Below are 10,235 nucleotides of genomic sequence, written 5' to 3' on the forward strand. Positions count from 1 at the left end.
AAAAAAAATATTAGCATATTTTGTATATCACTTTAATTGATCAGATACGTATTTTCAATTCTAGGTGAGAAACTACTCAACAACATTACAGAATCTCTTTGGAAGACCACAAAATTGTGTGCATTTACAAATCTAAGAGGAAAGCAGTGATAATTTTTTTTCATGGACCTCATTCATACAATTTAAAGAAACAGCATTTTACATGTTTAACTATGAGGCTGAGACACTTCTTGACTTGGAAATATATTCTGAAGTGCGACTGTTGAAAATACAGACAATATATTGGACTTGTCTAAGCGATCTCATGAGGACAAGCACAGAGGTCACAGTATCAGTACAAGAAAGAATGGCATATAAATTGAATTAGTATTTTTTTGTTATGTAAAAATTAGATTTATTCAAGTTTAACAGATTTAGCCGTGATGCAGTCTTAGAGTTATAAAGCTTAATAAGTAGAGATTTTTATTTTTCTTAATTTATTAGTTTTGTTTAAATAATACCCCTTCCCTATTAATGTGAAAGAGACGTGCTTATTATCTACTGTCAAAATCTTAAAAGGCATTTTTATATACAGGAAGTGCCACTTTTTTTCTTTACTATTAAAAACCATCTACTGTAACATGAAGCAAAATCTATAAGCTTTGTAACACTCCTCTGGGCTTCCTCCAAAAAGCAATTTATATCAGCTGGCAAGGTCATTAAGGAAACTGGTCAAAATACAGGTGGGAAATGCAACCCTGTTGGGTAGAGTCTTAATGCTTCCATTTATCAGGAACACAAGGTCATATCAATGGTGTTGAGTATTAAACTTTGATTGTCCAAGAATCCCATGACAATTGCCAGCTTGAGCCAATTTAAAATATGTTAGAAATATAATATAAATCTGCAGGTATGTTTCTCAAAAGTATGTATATATGCGTAAAAATTTTAATGATAATATATGAATTTATTTCAAAAACAATATGAAGCAAAATATTTATTCTGCCAAATAATATTGCAGGATGTTGTAAACTCGTAGAAATTTTAATAAGTCTTTTCTCTACTCATTGATTTCTAATATTCAAGGCTCCTCTGGGAAAATTACTAAAACACCTTGACCTAGCTTCCATGAGAGTTCCTGGTACCGTAAAAACTATATGCACACACACATCCACACACATACAGTTACATACACTGGACATTTTTTTAAATCCAGATATTAAGGTAGCAACTTTATCCTTCTTATCTCTTTTCTCAGAAGTCCCTTTCTGGAATCCCTGCAGGAATGTTTCAAGGTCTTTCTAGGCAATGTACCCAGGGACATTAAGGTTTGGTAGGGGCAATATTCCTCTTGTCGAATGGACAGCCCTGACCAAATCAAGTTTCTAAAATTGGTGCCAGATCTCTAGAAAAACATAGGAACTAAAATGGACTTCTCATACTGTTTTCCCCCTTTTGCCTTTTTAGTTCTCTCATTAGCACTTTGCTGATGTGAGTCTTCTTGCTGCAATTTGTGTGCTCACAGTCCTCTCTAATAATTGTCCGCTCAGGCCAGTCTCTCACTCCAGCATGCCTCCTTCTTTTTGCTGGTCCCCCTGCTCTCAACTCTTTCACCTGCCTCCACACCACCACCACTTTTCTAAAAAAGTAAAAGAAACACACACTCACATACATACAATTTTAGTCCATGCCCTTTGTCCAGCTATTATGGCTATTTGCTAGTTATAGCAACAACCCTCCCTCCAAAAAAGTCATGTATATGAATTCAGATAAAAATGTTCAAGCCCAACGTGATATAGTTTTGAATACATTTGCATTTCTGAGTGTGTGCCATTCCAGGTAGATAGCATTTTATACTTAAAATTTTCAAGTTCAGATAGTTTGCTAAAGATGTGAGAGAGGGTATTTTATTGAATTTTAATATCACAAAAGTCATTATCAAAATAAATATTCTGATCAACTAAAACTAATAACCTAAGAAATGGAATCCCAGACAGGAAAAAAATAAAGCAAGCATTTAATAAATAAAACACAGAGGTATACACTTGCATGGGATGACTGAAAAGAGGTTAGTGGTTAAGGGCAGCTGGCAGGGAGGATTAGTGACACGGTACGTCAGTTTGGTTCCTCTGTGAAGCAGCCACCAGGATCAACTTAGACATGGATTTACTATAGCACGTACCAGAAAAGGATAACGAGTTAGGACACAGAAATATGTGGGGTAAGCTATCATTTACCTGTAAAAGAGAAAAGAAAATAAGGAGAATTGAAAAAAAAAAAAAAAAGAGCCTCAGATGGTGTGGCACAGCCCTGAAAAAAGACTCAGCCACACTGACGGAGTGTCCCCAGTGGAAGATAACCTATCTGAGTAGTCCTGCCTCAGGCAGAAATGGTCTGGATCTCATGCTACTTATTGTGCTGCAGACAGACTGGGAGAAGCATGGGTCTAGTGAAAGTTGAGGCTGAATCAAGATTGACGCAGCTGGCAGCTTTGAGCTGACAGACACTGATCACAGCAGCCCCTCTTGGAGGGAGATCTGAGTGCTATATTCATGGCTATCACACAGGTCTGAGAGTACCCATAAGTATTTGACTGTACATGAGATTTCAAAAGGAGATAGTAAAATGTGTTGAAGCCAGTAAAGCATTTAATAATACTATGCTACTAATTCAATATGTAGCCCTATTGTTTTTTTTATAAAGTGAAACTTTATACAAACTTTCATTTTTTTTGCAAGAGTAAACATTATCGTCTTTATTCATGGAGTTATGTTTTTTGACAAAGAGTGGCAAACATAAGAAGTAGAAAAATCCTTTAACACTTGTTTTCAATGAAAGGGTTTAAAATACCCTACCAACTGAACACAATGTGTATTTCCTATCTCAAATCCTAACACCACTACAAAGGAAACTTGTGCTTTCATTATAACGTGTATTCATCATTCTCTGAACATTTTTGCCTTTATGCTTCTGTTCATGGCAGTTTTTACGGTGGGAATGTATCTTCATTTGAAGAAATCAGAAAATTCTGCATCTTTTGTGAAGTGTCCCTGAATTTCCCCAGAACTATTAGAATTTGATGCATCTTCTTTTTTTTTATTTATTTTATTTTTTTAAACATTTTTATTGGGGAATTGGAGGGATGGGAACAGACAAGTTGCTGTTGTTTTGTTCTTCAGTCTAGTTGTGGAGGACGTTGCTTCACTGGCCCAANTGTGTGTGTGTGTGGGTGCTCTGCTGTATGCAAACAGTCTCAAACTGTGGTTCCTAGACCAGCAGCATCATTGTTACCTAGGAACTTGTTATAAGTCCATACTCTTGGATTCCACCTGGGCCTAAAGTACAAGAAACCACAGCGATCTGTGATTGAACAAGCTATTTGAGTGATTCTAATGCGCACTAATGTTTGAGAAACTATTATGCAGTCATTTAGAAAACAAACTGATGGAGGCTTTGCCCATATCAACATATGACTCCCAAGGTCATCAGGTCACCTTCAACCAGTTGGTGAGACAGCAGCCAGCCAGGAGAAGCATGAGGAGATTTTCTAGACCAGACCTGGGATTGACATGTATAATTCCCATTCACTTTCTGTCGGTTAAAGCTTGGTCATATGGCCACACACAATTTAGACACAACGAGAAATATCATCATGCTGTGTCTTCAGAGACAAGGATGAGCATGTTGCAGTGGGAAGACAGAAGTCTCTTTTACAACCTTCTTTTCTCTTTCTACTCTGGCCACACCTTCTATTGTTCCTGAGTCCACCTGCAACAAGCTTTCTGCATGTATGCTACTCTTATAATGTTCTTACTAACTCTTCAATTTTGTCATTTACTTTTCACTGTTAATTGCTATTTATTCTCCAGATCCCATCTAAAATAGCTTTTCTTCAGCATGTTATATCCTCTTCTTGCATATGCTCATGTATTGTGTTGCTTCTGTTATGATCATAGCTATGGTTGGATATCATAATTTTGTGTTTATAAGTATTAGGTTAATATATGTCTCCTCTACTTAAAGTCTAGTTCCAGGTCTGGTTTTATTCACTTAATATCATCACACTTAACGTATTGCCTGGAAATATTAGAAACTCCATAAATTGTTTCTGATGAATACACTTTAAGGATATAGAATAGCCAGAGCTATGTATTTGAGTTAGAATTGGCCGTCCGTGCCTTATGTAGGTGAAAACATTTTCATAAAAATTTAAAAAATATGAAAAACATTTGCTCTCTTACACCAAAATGAAAAATAAGATAAAATATAAATGGCAGTCATTGCCCACTTTTGTTCTATTCCCCCTTTATTTTGAAGTGTATTATCTTTCCTTTAAATTTTCTGATTATTAGTGAATCTCTGCTCAGTTTTTCATGATTAAGAAAGCACCTGTGCTTCTAAGCCTATCCCCTCTCTTTCATTTTGCATCACCTGCTGAGGTAGGAATAGCTGGAAACAAGTTTGTCTTGGAAAAGAATACCGAATCCTGATGTGAAGGAGATAAAAGGGAGGACATTTAATGCTAAGGCCTAGAGACCAATTCTGTGTGTGTGTGGGGGGGGGAGGGGAGTCAGCTATACCTCATTTCAGCTTCCATTTCTCTGAATCTTAATATTTATAAAATAGGATGAATGATGCCCAACAGTCTCTGAAGCCCAACTTCCTATAAATTTGCATCTAACTGAAAATTTGTGTTGCTTCTGATACACAACAATGCCTCTTTAAATATTCAGTGCAAATCCTGAATACCAAGACGCTAAGAATAGAATCATACTTGTTATATCATCACACATGATGGAAATATAAATTTGAAAAACATCAGAGTTGTGGAGGAAGACCCTGCTATTTTTCAGGCACCGAAGGGATTTTGACATATTACCTCATTTCATAACAAAGATTGTAAGTGAATTCCAAATGATTGGGCATGAATTTCTTATCAAGACGATGCTCCAACAAATTAGGCCATTTTTATTGTAATTTTAAACCTATCATCTATGAATTCTTTGATATCCTTCACAGGTTTATGTAGCAAGAAAAGAAATGTCAACCTATATTTATGTTCTAATAAAGGTGATGGGAAAAAGTTATGACACAATCAGTAGTTTTATTAGTTATTTTTTTCTCTGATAGCAAAAGTTTCCAAAGATCTATGAATTAATGTTTATACAAACCAAAAATATTAACCACATGAAATAGACAGTTTTGTGATATTGCCAACCTACTCATGTATCAAGCCAACAAGAAGCAATTTGTAATTTTCTAGCTATATTATTATCACAGCAACCAAAAGTTTGAGCTACAATGAAAGTGGCTACAGGAGCCATACTCTTGCTCACAGCCTATGCCACAGAGATTGATAGGTAAAACCGGATTTTTACTGTGAAAGTCCCAATCTGTTTAAGGCCAACGAGTGGAATGAATGTTTTGACCAATGAGATTTGAGTAACCATAGCTTTATATGGATGCCTCTACCTAATGATCTGTAGTGATAGTCTAGAGTCAAAGGGGAATTTATTTTTCTACATAATCCTGTTTTCCATGCTTGTTTGACTGTAGAATATCCTGGTAGAATCTACAGGGAAAAGAAGTATATCAGGAAATACCAAGGGACACGTTTTCCAGAAGACATTATGCTAGCCTAGTAAAAGGTAAATTTCCCTGAACAATGATAGAAAACAATTTGTTGTCTCAATTGTTTTGTTATACTTAATTTATATTACACTAGATGTTTCTCAAATGATCTTTACATATTTGACTTTTGTACTTTGAAATATCACCATAGTTTCTGAATCTTTTTGTTTGCTATCAATTGGTTTTACTAAAAAATTTCAGATACTCATAGGAGTGGGTTCATTTTCACATCTTTTATTTTCTTGGGATTGTGTGTAAGGTGGGGAAGGAATTATGAATATATTTATATATGAAGATGGTGGTGAATTTCCGAGACTGCCAAAAATTACAGAGGTTTTAAAAAATACAGAACACATTTTAAAAATAAAAAGCAAGACAGAAAGTGTATGCTTTATATGGAATGTGTGTGAGATAATGTAAATCTGTTGAGTAAATAACATTTGAAAAATCTGAGTACTTTCCAAAACTATGTAGAATAAATATATTAACAGTGTGCTGTGTGTGTGTGTGTTTGTGTGTGTGTATTTGTACATTTAAATAAAATCTAATCATTTTTGGAGTGACTTCATTGTGCATATTTATTCATTCATTCATTCATTCATTCAATCAGGCATACATTAAACAGACCTTGAGGAGTTCAATTGTAGTAGATATAAATATAAAATAAAATGGGTTGTTAATGTAAAATATAGTTATTAATGCCAGGTCGGCTTCATTTTGTTCATATTAAGAATATTAGAGGACTGGCCGAGTGGCGCAATGGTTGGGAACTGGCTTGGGATGCCAGAGAGCCCCGGTTCGGATCCCACATATGAGGGCCAGTCACACTGCCCTCTACAGCTAAGATGCTGAACAACAGCTCAACCTGGAGCTGGGCTGCGGGGAGTCCCTGGCGATGGCATAGGCTGCAGCCCCTGTGGCAGTGGGTTGCCATGGGCTACCGTGTGTAGCCAGCAGCCAGCGTGAGCTGCCAGCAGNTATCACTATGTGGGAAACACTGTACGATGCTAAAGCTAAAACAAGCAAAATGCCTGCCCTCATGGAGATTGCAGTCTAATAAGGGAAATAGATACCAAATAAATGAAGACAAGCATTATCAAGAGAAAGTGCAAGTTGCTGCTAGAATATAGAGGCCATGAACTTTAGTCTTGAAAATGGGGTGAAAAGGAGAGAAAGATTACTAGAGGAGGAAAAATAATGGGAGTTAACCAGAAGTAGGAAGAACATTTCTAGAATAAGAAATGGCAAGGTAAAGTGACTGAGGCAGGAAATAGAAAAATCCATTTCAGGACATAAAAGAAGTCCAGCATTGGATGGAATGAATCTTAAAAGCCAAGTAAGAAAGAAGCACAAACTGAATGTAAAGAGGGATACAAGAGTAGGATAATGGAAGAAAACAACCTTCAGTGTTTAATATTACTCCTAAGGGCAAAGGGAAAACATAGAACTATGTTAAGCAGCAAATCCACAGACTAGAACTAGCAAAATCATGCTGCTTTTGTGTTTAATCCAATGTGTTTAATAAATTGAAAGGGGCAACAAAATTCACCGAATTACTCACTTGTAAACTGTGTTTACATTAGCAAAATCTAGAGATGTGATTTTGAATCACACTGCTCTACAATTTGCCTCATCCCCGCTATTCTTTATAATATTCTTGGCATTAAGTTAGATGTCAGTTTCTGTTTCTTGTGATGTTTATGCTATTGTTATCTTATTGGATAATTAAGAAGTAAAATACAGCTTTATTCTCCCTTATAACAAAAATAGGAAGAGTAAATATATACCAAAAGGCCCACAAATTTTGAGAAAGCTAAGGGAAGAATACTGATATATGATTAATATTTAAAACTAACTTTGAGCAAAAAGTATACAATGAAAACAAGAATTTGGGGACCATCATGGTGGACTTAATAAATTGCCTGTCTGTAGTCATTTGAATTTTTAAGCCTTATGTTCACATTTAGGAAAGCCTGCCTATATACAGGTGAAAGACAAAGTAATATGAGGAAGAGAATACTGGATAAGGGGATTTATTGTTAATACTTTATTATTTTCTTTTTAGATGGGAAACATTAGACGGTTGAAATGATTATGGGATAAAACCAGTGAGAGATTAGGTTGAAGACAGTAGAAACTGGAAAATTATACAAGATTTGTAGAAAGAAGGAAGGATTGGGATCCAGAGAATGAATAGATGAGTTGGGTTTTGTAAGAGAAAGAAAGCTATCATAAGAAAGGGAGTTGGGTTCCCATAATCTTAATAATTACTCAACATACTGAATAATATATAACTTTAGCTTTGTTATCATGGGTCACATATAATTATCTTGAGTTTATCTTCTTTTACTCTTCTATTATTTTTTCTCTCAGAAATGCCTTCAAACATTACCCAAGTACCTTGGATCAAGTAGGCATGAATAAATTATTTCTTCCTGGAAAAACTGATTTAACTGATAGATAATCTCTTAAAATTCTAGTCAGAATTTTTTCATTTAAATTCATTTTTAATAATGCAAATCTTGCAATTATCTAATGTATTAAGAATAACTTGGTTTTACTTTTTTGCCTGAAACTTTCTATGTAATGAGTGATTTGAGCTCAGCAATGACATTTCATGCCCTAAATGACAGTAAAATCAAAGTTTTATACATTTGGATAAATATTGCTAAATAAAATATAATAAATTAGCAATATGAGTTACCCTTAACTAGTCAGACAGAGTAGGAGAGATTAGCTTTCTCATTCTAGCAGCTTTGAAAAAATTATAATGAACTACTCATGGAAGAAAACATTTGAGTATCTATCTAAATATACTAGTTAAATGGTACATCATTTCAGGATATAACTCTTTGTTCTATTCAGTTTTATTCATACAAAAAANACCCTGTAGTGAGTCCTCGCAAGGACTTTCATACAAGCTATATGTATTCCTGGAGTATAGAAAAGCAAATTTTTGCTTCCTTGATCTGAATTTCCAAACCTAGGTTTGATTTGCTTTTGCACAGTTTATTTTCTAAGTGCAAATGTATGAAAGATGCATGAAAAATGTGGAAAATAAGTGACTCAATGAGCTCCAACAGAGTTAAACATTATGTATCAATTTTTATTATTCATAGAAATCCTTTCAGTGTGTAGTTTATGTGTACATATATGTGTATATGAGTATACTTGTTTATATTTCTATTTACATCTATATCTGCAAACTTTTATGTGATCACAAACTCATAGGTATCTATGCTTCCAATATGAAAATGAAACATGAAAATTTTTTTTAAAAATTCTAGGAAACGTGTTCTCATATCTTTTCTACAACTCCTGCTTTTTATATCTCCTTCTAGGCTTGCCTAAATTCATCTTACTTACATTTATCTCACCTAACGTCCTAAGATGATGATTTTATTTTAGAGACAGATTGAAGTTCCTTCTCTATAAATTTTGAAACAAAATTAAATTTCTTAGGTTTAAGAAAAGATTATACATAACAAAGAGGAAAACAATAGTATAGTTTAGTTTTTTGTTGTTGTTGTGTGTTTTGTCTAGTCTGCTTTATTATTAATAAAACTCATAAATAAAAGTGATGCTCATCAAATAAACTCATCTAAGCATAAGAAATGGACAAAAATGTAATAAAGCCATCTATGAAAGCAAATATGTTCAAATACATAACATTTGGAGCAGACGATTTTGCCTTATTGGATATTGCTATGATCATAATACAGCTATGTAAATTCTATTATCAAGGAAAATAATTATGTAACATGCCTTTCAAATTAACATTGGCAATCTATCAATTTTACAGCAATTTCTTGACTTGGGATCAAATTGTCATCTTATATACATGAGAAATTTGTTTCTGGAGTCCAAGGTAATTGCCACTAATTAGGTGTATTAGAAAGTAAAACTGAGCTATATAAATGAACTACTTAACATTTAATTATAAACTAATGCTGCACATAACTTCAATTTAATTTGAGAAAATATAATTACGATTTATTATTTTACTCATATTTTCAGGCTTATATTTCATAAATTGATCACTAAGAGTGCTGAGTTCTGAATCAACAAGTTAAGGCAACATTTTCTTATGTTTTGTAATAATAAGAAGTTTTAAAGATATTAAAACTACAGTTTAGTCAGCACTTCCAAAATGGTGGACTAAGGGGCACAACAGATACTCTCTTCAACAGAATAACCATTTAACTGGTGGAAATTATTTTTTAAATAATAACAAAAAATAATAATTATTTTAAATCTCTGGATATTGTCCAAAGGGCATACAGCAAATGGAAAAACATTCAGTCAAGAAAATCTACTAAGTCTGGGTAAGAATAGCAGGTAGCCTGTGGCATTTGAGTTGCGACCCACTGCAGTACTTCCTGTTTTGGAAGCTCCACCCCAGGACACTAACTTGGGCAGCCAGGAAGATGGGAACTCCCAGCCTGGGGATATAATGTCATCCCCTGGAGGGGCAGTTTGCCTCCTTTTCCCATTCCCTCCACCTCATATGACAGAAGCTGTATTCCATGCAAGAGTGGTAGAGAGAACCAGTTATTCCTTTCCCACTTAGCCTGCACTCAGGTCTAAAGCTCTACTGCAGGTGTTGCAGGCAGAGTATACTGGGA

This window comes from Hipposideros armiger, unplaced genomic scaffold (genome assembly GCF_001890085.2).
Source record: "Hipposideros armiger isolate ML-2016 unplaced genomic scaffold, ASM189008v1 scaffold_1088, whole genome shotgun sequence".
Lineage (NCBI taxonomy): Eukaryota > Metazoa > Chordata > Mammalia > Chiroptera > Hipposideridae > Hipposideros > Hipposideros armiger.